Source organism: Chenopodium album, chromosome 2 (assembly GCF_948465745.1).
Source record: "Chenopodium album chromosome 2, dcCheAlbu1.1, whole genome shotgun sequence".
NCBI classification, from domain to species: Eukaryota; Viridiplantae; Streptophyta; class Magnoliopsida; order Caryophyllales; family Amaranthaceae; genus Chenopodium; species Chenopodium album.
This window is the reverse complement of record NC_137835.1, coordinates 219134-230729: the sequence shown is the minus strand read 5'-3', so window position 1 is coordinate 230729 and position 11596 is coordinate 219134. Positions and strand designations below refer to the sequence as shown.

At 33.4% G+C, this 11596-nt stretch overlaps 1 pseudogene; it reads left to right on the top strand.

Annotated features, from left to right (window-relative positions):
* Positions 1-8117: 8117 nt before the first annotated feature.
* On the top strand, positions 8118-10367 carry LOC145591979 (cytochrome P450 86A22 pseudogene; annotated as a pseudogene).
* The last annotated feature ends 1229 nt before the right edge of the window (positions 10368-11596 follow it).

Genomic DNA, 11596 nt, shown 5'->3' with positions numbered 1-11596 from the left:
GACAAAGATGGGAACAACAACATATTCCCAGTTGCATGGGCTGTTGTTGAAAAAGAAAACTCAGAGACTTGGAAGTGGTTCCTTGAGTTGTTAGTGATGGACATAGCATCTGTAGCTAGTTTTGTAACTTGGGTGCATGAAAGGGAAGAAGATGTGACATATATGTCTGACAGAAGGTTTGTTTGGTTCTTTGATTGGATTTTTTTTTTTAATTCCCTGTCATGGTTTATTGTTGAACATGCTGAACTGATTATGAATTGCTTGTGCAGGGTCTGTTGGATGCTTTCAAGACTATTGTGCCAAATGCTGATATTCGTTTTTGTTGTAGACATATCTGGTCTAACTTCAAAACTAAGTTCCCTGGTGAGATTTATAGGGAGCACTTTTGGAAGGCAGCTAGAAGCTCAACTAAGGTAATTTAAATGCTTTTTTTTTATAACTTTCATTATATGACAGAAGGTTGTAGTGATTGGGGAATTTATGTATTGTTATCTACATATTTCAGCATCATTTTGAGCAACATATGGTTGCAATTAAGAGGATAAATGTTGAAGCTTTCAAGTATTTGGAGGCAATTCCAGCATGTAACTGGTCCAGGCATGCTTTCACAACAAGGTCTAAGTCTGGTATGATTCTAAATAACTGTTGTGAAAGCTTTAATAATGTGTTGAGAGAAGCTAGAACCAAACCCATCATTTCCCTAATGGAGTGGATTAGGAGATATGTGATGAAAAGATGTTGTGCAAAGAGGGAGGGTTTGAAAAACTTTTAAGGATTCATTATGCCTTCTGTAGTGAAAATGATTGAGAATGGAATGAAAAATGTGTCAAACATGAGAGTGAACCAAGCTGATTTGTTTGAATTTGAAGTTGATGATGATGGTGATACTTTTGTTGTGAATCTGCAAGATAAAGTGTGTGGGTGTTATAGGTGGAGTTTGTTAGGGATTCCTTGTTACCATGCTCTAGCATGTATTGCAAAAAGAAGGCTGCAATATGAGGAATTTGTACACAAGGCTTACCATGTAAGCACATATGCAGCCACATATGCTCCTATCTTCAAAGCCATGCCAGGCTACAAACAGTGGGAAGCTTAACCTCACCCAAAGCCACTTCCCCCACCTTATAGGAAGATGCATGGTAGGCCAAGTAAAAAGAAGATAGTGAAAGAGCCAGGGGAGGATCAAGAGAGGCAGTTGGTGCAAAGAACAAAGAAGCAGAACAGGTGCTCTAATTGTGGTGGTGTAGGGCACAACAAGTCAAAGTGCCAAAATGTAACTCTGCCACCTCAGCAAAAGAAGGTTGGAAGACCTAAAGCAAAGCCTGATGCCACCACAACAGCATTACAGCCACCAAGCAACACTGCAGCAACAACTACCACCCCTACTGCACCAGCATCAGACCCATCTGCAACAACTACCACCACAACCATTGCTAGAGCTCATATAGGAAAGAGAAAGGCAACAACTTCAACAGCAACAGAACCAGCTACTTGTAGTGTTTCAACAAGGGTAGCAAAGGCAACAAAATCAGCAGCAACAACTTCAACATCAAGACAAACAAAGAAAACATCATCCTTGGCTGCAGTGAACTCATCACAAGCTTCAACTAATGCTGTCACCTCTGCAAATAAGACCAAGAAAGCAACAAAGTAGGCTTTGCTTTACTTATGTAATTGTTTTTTGAGAACTTATGACATTTTGTGTGTTTTTAAAACATATGCTACTTTGATTAGCAATAACTATGAATTGTGGTTTATGACATTGCACAATTTAAGTTATGGATGGATGTAGTTTGTTTTTGTGTATATTGCTCAATTTGGTTGGTAAACATTTAGGATAACAATTACTTAAATTAGCAAACCTTTGCAAAATAACAACTTTTCATTAATAGACCTTTAAAAGGTCAAATCAGTACAAATAAGCCATGTTAAGGGCTTTAATTCCATTACAGTGCATAATGTGGTTGATAACACCACTTCTAAGCAATAAACTTAACAACAACAACACTAACTAGAACAGAAACAACAATACAAGCAACAACAATTACACTAATTTGTTCATTTTGTTGTCTTGCTATGACCTCATTCTGCTTCCACTTCTTCTTTTCAATGCTGTCAAGTTGTTGAGCAAGTGTTCTCTTCAAACTTTCAGTACAATCCAATTTAGCTTGCACCAACCTCAAATCAGTGGCAAGTCTGTGCTTTTCAGCAATGAGCACATTAGTAACATCTCTCTGCCAATCCAAGATTTTCTCATCTACCCATTCAAAGTAGTTGCAGCCTTTATGCCCTGTCTCAAAGTTGTAAAATTTACAAGCTTTGAACCTCCTTCCTGGATTCTCATGTGTCCATGAGGTCCTAACAGCAACTGGAAGACCACAAAAGCACTTCTGACCCCCAGGCATTAATGCTACCTCCATCCTACATAACAATGGTAAGATTATTTAAACTCCCAATTAAATTATAAAAATAAATTCGACTTTCAAACCCTAACTAAGGATAATTAGCAAATCAACAAAATTAATTGAACAAAACTTTAATTAAAGCTTCTTACCTTCTTCGTAAATATGTTAATTGAGTAAATTTGCAGAAATTGGAGCTCAATTTTGGAGTTCACCTTCTTCAATTCAAAGGGGGCTAATGGAGGAGTAATTGAAAGAGAGGAGAAAGAAATTGAGAGGAGAGAGAAGTTGAGAGGAGAGAGAAATAAATCTGTTGGAGGAAAATAAAGAAACGGTAAAAAAAATTAAGTTGGGGGGGGGGGGTAAACCGGTGCACGTGTCTACCACGTGGTAGTCAACACCGTAAAACCAGGTCAACAGCTCGGAATCCACCATAAGGTGTTAAATGAAAAAAAAAAACTGGTATTAGGTGTGTTTTCACAAAAAAAAATTATAAGGTGTTTTCTCACAAAAAAACTCACTTAAAAGATGTTATCTGACAAAATTTCCTTACTGAACTAAAGTGAGATGAAATGAATATTTTATGGAAGAAGGAAATTAAAAGCGGAACTGAATTGAACTGAAATGAAGTGAACAGGCCTTACAAATCTACTACAAGTACATAAAATGGTGGGTAAAATATTATTTTGTTTTAAAAAGTCAACGGAAAAAGTAAAATGTCCATAGGAGGCATGTGGCAAATGAGAAAAAACAGGTGCAGCACACAATTACTCTCGCTGCATGAATTATACGTACGGTGTTAACCAAACAGTGTTTCAATCGCAATTTTCGCCAAAATTATATCCATACAAATATACAATACACTTCAATTATATTCCTCTTCGATTTTCGAGGGTTTCTTCAATTCATCAGGGAATTCAATTTGCATTTTCAATTTTGCAGAGTTTTAATTTGGCTTTGACCAGGATGATTATATAAGGAGTAGTTTATAATTTAACATTATCCCTTTTGTTTTCTTTGTTTAAGTCAACTCAGCTCAATTGGCTGGGAGTGCGTGATTTAATTAATACTACTATGGAGTACTCTGTAACGTAATTGATAAGGTGATTAATATTGATATTTTGAAATGATAGTACGTTGGTAACAAATACTCGTATATATATGACTATGCTTAACCTTGTGTTAAAACACATATAATAGTATTGACTGGTTTAAGTGATGTATGCTAGTAGAGGAGAAATCAACTTAAAACACTTAATTTAAAGAATGGAAAGAGGATTACTTTTCTTAATTTCCTTTCCACTGCTTCAAGTTACACTCAGCCAAATTTTATCTATAATTTAAATTTTCTCTTTTTGTACTATAACTCCGACAATATATTATTGATTAAAATTATATTGATGATGAGATTATATATTTATGTCATAAAAAGATTAATATTTCTTTTGTAACCTAATACTTTGTATTACGGAGTAATGTACATTTTTTGAGAAATTAATGACAATTTTATATACTACATCCGTTTATGAAAGTTCGACTCACTAACTATTTATCTGGTAAAAATAAAACAACATTGATCATATATTATGATTTATACAATGGAAATAAGTTAGTATGAGGGATCTTATTAGAATCTCTTTATTATAAAATTTTCAAATAATATCAACTTTTTATAATTTTTACTTATACACTTTAATTTTTAAAAGAAAAACAAACTAGAATCATCAAATTTTCACTTATACATAGCTGAAGATATTCATGGTTAAAGATTTTCATTAGACACCGCGCAAATGCAAAGTGAGTCGAATTTTCGGAAACAAAGGGAGTATTATAAATGGAAAGCATCCAAAACCTTAGTTTTACAGTATTTATTTTCTAGATTAAAAAAGTCAACACGTGCAGTGTAATATCAACAACGTAGGGAGTATACAGACTAGCGATGGCAATGAAATTAAAGCATGCATGTAATATTAATAATTTTAACTCCAACATTGAAAATTTTAAATCTTACTATGCAACAAGTGGCATTGTAAACTTGTAAGTTGTAATATTAATAGTATGTAAGGATTATTTGTCCACCAACTCGTAATGGCATAATACACATAATTATATGCTCTAAATAACATGCAAATTAATTATGTGCGATAATATGAGACAATAAAAACTTAGTATACAAAATTTAGTATGTCATGCTCGTACCATGCGTGTACGCATACATCTAGACCATGATTGAATTGCAAAGTTGCCTTCTAAAAAATACGTAGGGTGTACAAATTCTAGGCATACCAGTATATATTTAGATGATGAAAATCTTAACTTGTATGTCTCTTGAACAAATCAAATAATCAAATCTCATATAGTCTCATGTAATAACTCCGAGTACAATGCTTAATCATTTTCTTTTTAGAAGTGGTAGTTATTCAAAGTTAAACCACAAATTTATTTAGTCAATCTAAATTTGTAAGATTTAATGGCAATATTATAGTTCCGTATACACACTCCTACATGTATTGTACTTGAAATATAAAACAAAATATTAATACCACTCATGCCAGAATAAATTAAATCTATCATCATATCTTGATTGAACTTCTCACCCAACCTCGAACCTAGATAGATTTAATTTATCATTACTTCACAAGTGTGTATACAGCATTCAAGTATATAATAACACAAGAACGAGTTTGTAATAATGTCGAATAAGGTAGAATTTCACAACTAGAGATCACATAGTAAAATTGTAATGTAGTACAAATATAATTGTGGTCCATAAATATTATATCCAAAAATAAGGTCTGATTATCAAATGTAAACAATTAGAAAGGTGTTGCATATATAATTTAAAAAGGGGAAGTAAAAGTAATTAATAGATGGGTTGCAAAAAAGGTGGGCTACGAAACATAGAACAAGAAGTCCCGTGATAATGAGGAAGCGTTCGTTGTTACACAAATAAAATATATATGTACGAGTTGACAAAGACACCCAAATTTAGCTATCTTCTGTTAGGAGCAATTTTGGTATTTTCTCAACTAATCGCATTTACTTCGCTTTCTTTTTATCTCCCAAATCTTCCCTTCTTTATTTCCCTGCAAATACGGGTGAGTGTATGTATATATATGTGGATTGTGGAGTGCCCCTTTTATTTAAGAATCATACAATTTTATTTGGTTCATTTTCCAACGCGGTGCGAATGAGTCTTGTGATTTAAAATTGGATCGGATCAGCTTTTGACTTTGATCTATCCCTTTTGCTGAATGGTTTGGTATGGTCAATGGTGTGGTAGGGTTTTAACATAAATTTCTAAAGAAACTCACTACTCTTGCAACATTACATGAACCTATTCTAGTCCATTATTGTTGTTTGATTATGTTCACATCATGCATGATAAAATTGTGAATGTAAATGTACACGTACTTTATTTGTTAGTCTAAACTTACTTTTAATCTGTTTCACTCCAACAATAAAAGAGGCGAAATTAGTTATTAGCTAGGGCTACAATAATTAGGATTATTGATTGAATTTGAAAAAAAAAATGTAAGCCATGAGTGGAAATGTAAGTTGACATCAGTTGATTATCTACAAAGATTGCATTGTATAGAAAAAGTAACAATTAAATAACAACACGACATACCAATATATTTAGATAATCAAATAACAACACGACATACCAATATATTTAGATAATCAGATCACTCAAATGTACGAAGTATGTGAAAAAATTTATATCATCTCATAATTTCGTATATGATAACCATCTTTTTTTTCTAACTCAATCCAATTATGTTATTGTTCCGTGTAATAGTGTTAACATAAACTCGATCCTACATTAGGAAATTAAAAGATGACTAAACTCGTAAAGCTAAGACTATTAATTTCCAACTAATGGAGAATGCTCAAGTAATTACTCAATAATTATAGTCCCATCTAGACAAAAGCAAGGACTCCTACATGATGCTGATGTTTTTGGCTATCATTAATGTTGATATGATTAACAATTTAATTTAGGTTCCAATGCTTCTTAACCTCTCCCTTAAAGTTTTAAACCTCAAAAATATATAACAGCCAAATATATTTTTTTTTTTTAAAAAAAATCTCTCTTTTTCGTCCCCAAATTAAATAAACCTTATTATTGTTGCACTTAAGATTATGAAAATGATGCATACGAACTTTAGACATCTATTTATTAATATGCATTACTTCATTCACATCAAACTTTAAAGATAATCTCACCATTTTTGCATATATACATAATACACAGTGTACTTGTTACGGAGTACATTATACTCTATTTGCAAACTTATGATTCATGACTCATGACATGAATAGTACGAGTAATTAAATTAGAGATTAAGAGTGACAAGATATATGACATTAATATTGAAATATAATCATTATATTTCACATTTGAACATGGCTAAACAATTAATGTACATGTGATGATATGATACAACTAAACATGTACATAATTCCCTGAAAAACTGGTTACACCCAGAATTGCAGTCTATAGACATAAATTGTAACTTAGATACATTTACACTCAATAATCAATGACTCAATCTATACGTGTAAAATGTTCACAATTGTCATATTTATTGTAATTAAATACCGGTATTATTACTCGTATAAGAAATGACAAAATATTATTTTAAATTAAAAATGTCTCCTTTTATTTTTAGCTTTAACAACTTAAGTAATCCTCTTTAATTACATAAGTCTTTAATTACAAATAAATAATAATAATAATTATAATAATAATAATAATAATAATAATAATAATAATAATAATAATAATAATAATAATAATAATAATAATAATAATAATAATAATAATAATAATAATATTATTATTATTATTATTATTATTATTATTATTATTATTATTATTATTATTATTATTATTATTATTCCACTTATTTCACCTAAAAGAAAGTCTAAATAAAGGTTAATTAATAAGTTAAGATTTGTTCATAAGGTTAAATTGTGGGGGAAAAAAAAACTTTAAAAAATTCTAATGTTCAATTGAGATTAATTACTTTTATGTACAATATACAATTTCAAATAATTAGATAAAAATAATTACTGGTAGTAATAATAATCAGGTGATTTGAAAATGTATAGAATGCACCAATAGATTATTTAATATGACGCGGTCTAGCTAATAGAAATAAAATGAATGCAATGTACCATTGTACCAACAGGTGATTCAATCACGTCAATTGGCTTCGTACGGATAATAGTATATAAAAGTAGTATTTACATAAGCTATCTAGCTTAATTGACTAACAGTGTAAAAAAAGGAGTAAAGGATATAGTGAACGTAGAAAAATCCATGAAGTAGATAATATTGTTGAATTGGTGAGTTGATAATAGTATATGATAAGAGTATTAATGCATGTTATGTAAAGAGTAGAGGTAGTGTGTGTATGGTTATGGTTAAGGTATGGTTTTAATTGTACATCTTAACTTAAAGTCTCCAACGACCTCTGTTGGCATTTATTTCTTTGCTGTCTTCTTAGCTGGTCACTCTCTCTTCCCACTCCACTCTCTTCTCTCACTTACTTAACTTCCCATGCACATTCTCACTCTTTTTTTTTTTTTCTTACAAAAAATTTAAATAATTTTTCCACCCTCCTATTTATTACATATCTGTCCTCTTCCTTCTTCTCCTCCTCTTTATAAATCACTCATCCATTCTCTCTCCTTCACTACTTCCATTATTCTCTCTCCTCCTCCGTTATTCATAATTCATATTCAAAAACATTTAGTATATCAAAGAGCGAGGTTGTTACCAGGGGCGGATCTAAGTTAGCTGCGGAAGTACACACAGTTATTTTAAAAATAAATAAACGTGGTACTCCCGCAGATAGATATATTTGATTTGAAATAATAACATTGAGAGATATATAGTTGGTTAATTATTACATTATGGAGCCATTTATGATGTTGGTGATTGTATCGTTGGTGACGGCTTACTTGATCTGGTTTCGATCGATCAAGCGGCCGTTGAGCGGTCCAAGGGTGTGGCCTTTGGTGGGGAGTTTGCCGGGGTTGATAGAGAATGCAAACCGTATGCATGAGTGGATTGCGGAGAATCTCCGCACGAGTGGTGGCACGTACCAAACTTGTATCTGTGCGGTGCCCTTTTTGGCGCGGAAGCAAGGTTTGGTTACTGTCACGTGTGATCCTAGAAATCTTGAGCATATTCTCAAGGGTAGATTCGACAATTACCCTAAGGGTCCTACGTGGCAAGCGGTTTTTCATGATTTGCTTGGAGAAGGGATCTTTAATTCTGATGGTAACACGTGGCTTTTTCAGAGGAAGACCGCCGCGTTGGAGTTTACTACTCGGACCCTCAGGCAGGCTATGGGCCGCTGGGTGAACCGGGCGATTAAAAACCGGTTTGTGCCGATATTGAAGGAGGCTCAAGTTGAGGGTAAACCGGTTGATCTCCAAGATTTATTGCTCCGGCTCACTTTTGATAATATTTGTGGGTTGGCGTTTGGTCAGGATCCTCAAACTCTTACCCCCGGTCTACCAGAAAATAGTTTCGCAATGGCGTTTGACCGGGCTACGGAGGCTACGTTGCAACGGTTTATTTTGCCCGAGTTTATTTGGCGGTTCAGAAAATGGTTCGGTTTGGGTATGGAAGTTGTTTTAAGGCAAAGTGTATCACACGTGGACAAGTATTTGACAAATATCATTAATACACGTAAGCAAGAGTTGACAGATCCGCAGTTTAATGGGACCCATGATGACTTGTTGTCTAGGTTTATGAAGAAAAAGGAGTCCTACTCGGACAAATTCCTTCAACAGGTGGCACTTAATTTTATCCTAGCTGGACGAGACACGTCCTCGGTGGCACTTAGCTGGTTTTTCTGGCTTGTCAGTATCAATCCACGTGTTGAGGAAAAAATCCTCCTCGAAATTTGCACTGTTCTCATGGAGACACGTGGCAGCGATGTTGCTAAGTGGACCGACGAGCCACTAGGGTTTGAAGAAGTTGACCGATTGATATACGTAAAGGCTGCACTCTCCGAGACACTAAGGCTCTACCCTTCGGTCCCCGAGGACTCCAAGCATGTCATCGCCGATGACGTGCTTCCTGATGGAACCTTCGTGCCAGCGGGTTCAGCCATCACATACTCAATCTACTCTACCGGCCGCATGAAGTTTATATGGGGTGAAGATTGTCTAGAGTTCAGGCCTGAAAGGTGGTTATCAACAGACGGTCAAAAGATGGAGATGCAAGACTCATTTAAGTTCGTGTCATTCAATGCAGGCCCAAGGATTTGCCTAGGGAAAGACCTAGCATACCTACAAATGAAGTCTATCGTGGCGGCGGTGCTCCTCCGCCACCGGCTCAACGTGGCACGGGGCCACAAGGTGGAGCAAAAAATGTCACTAACCTTATTCTTGAAGAATGGGCTAGTGATGGACGTCCACCCAAGAGACTTGTCCCCAATAGTTGCCAAAATTAACCAAAAAGTTACAAGTACGGCAGAATAATTGGGGGGGTTAAAGTAAAATTGGTTGGAGGCAAGTATAATTGATTAGCCTTAAAAGGTTGGTTAGAGCGAGGCTACTTTTGTTTGGGCAACGCGGGTCTAGTTGGGGGGTGGAGACTGTGAATACGATGCCACATTTAGAACAAAAGATAAGCATTAAATACTGTTTGTTACATTTGGTATATTTATGAACCAATAAAGCGACATTTACTTACTTTGATTTACGACAATTGTTATGGTAATACTAAATGAATATATTATATATTTATGTGTAACTTTCATTTGTATCAAGTTTGTTACTAGCTCATCATGTGGTTAGTTTTGCATTTTTACACATGAATGATTTATACTCCAACTACATTCACCTATTCTATGACTATAGCCTTCTTGATTTGTAATGTCAAATGTGTACTCAGCTCTATGACAATTCAATATATATACTACTTTTATTTGTACCGTACATATTTGAGTCACGTTTCTTTCAAATATTAATATGCTATCAGCTTGTTAAAACTTTATTATACATGTAAAATTTGTAGATTAAATATTTTTTGTTATTGTATTGACATATAATGACATTTAAATATGGCGAAAAGTACTTTTAAGGAAAGAAAATGTCAAATAATAGTGCCTTGAAATTTTAAATGACCGACAAAACAGTTCGATTAATGATTGGATCGGAGAAAGTAGAATAGACTGATAATCTAATCCGATAAGAGATAATGTATACTAGGTCAAATACAACAGATCGGTGGAAGTCATACTGAAAGTTTCATTCCCTAGCTAGTTTGCCACAGTCCTTTGCAGAATTCATGTGGAGTTTACTGTTGATTTTTTCTTCCTCTTTGCTTGGTAGATGTAGTGTATAAACATTATTAAGACACGCTTCTCTTATAGTGTAGATGGGTCGTGCATGGTTAATGCCTTGAATGTTCTAATTAAACAAGGGAGTACTCTTATATAATGTCATTATTATTTGTGTCAAAATAATAATATTGGTTAAATTAACCTTACAATTGTTTACACTTGTAACATTGAAAGCGACATGGGTCCACGAGGACATTAATCATAACATTATTAATTCTAGCATTTGAAAAGAAATAGAGTATGGACATGTTTTTTTATTTACTTATTTTTATCATAAAAGAAAATAGTAAGATAAGTATAATAAGTATGTAAAAATAAGGTTGCTCTTTCAAGAAAAAAAAAAAAAAAAACATGTTAAAGTGTTAACTGTTAATTATCCTTTTACTAGTATGTTGTAAAATTGTAAATAAAAGTCAGATATGCTTTTTGTTCTTAGTTAAAAATTTCCAAAACTTTACAAATCTCTAAACCTATACAAAGTACGGAATACTTCCTCCGTTCTTTTTTACTCGACTTGTTTTTTTTATTACGCTTGTCAATGCAAAATTTTAACAACTAATAATAACTTAAATTCTCCATAAGTTAAATTATAAAAGTAGTACTTATTAAGACGAATTCAAAAATTATCCCACGTGTATATGTTTTTCCTTATATATTATTCACCAAAAGACGCTTAAAAGAAGGGTGGTGAATAATGTAAAAGTCAATGCGGGTCAAGTAAAAAAGAATGGAGGAAGTATATATACGTATTTAATGTAGATAATAATTAAGATCAAAAGTAAAGGTGATTATGGGCTGGGTTGGGTTGGGTCAAATTGATGT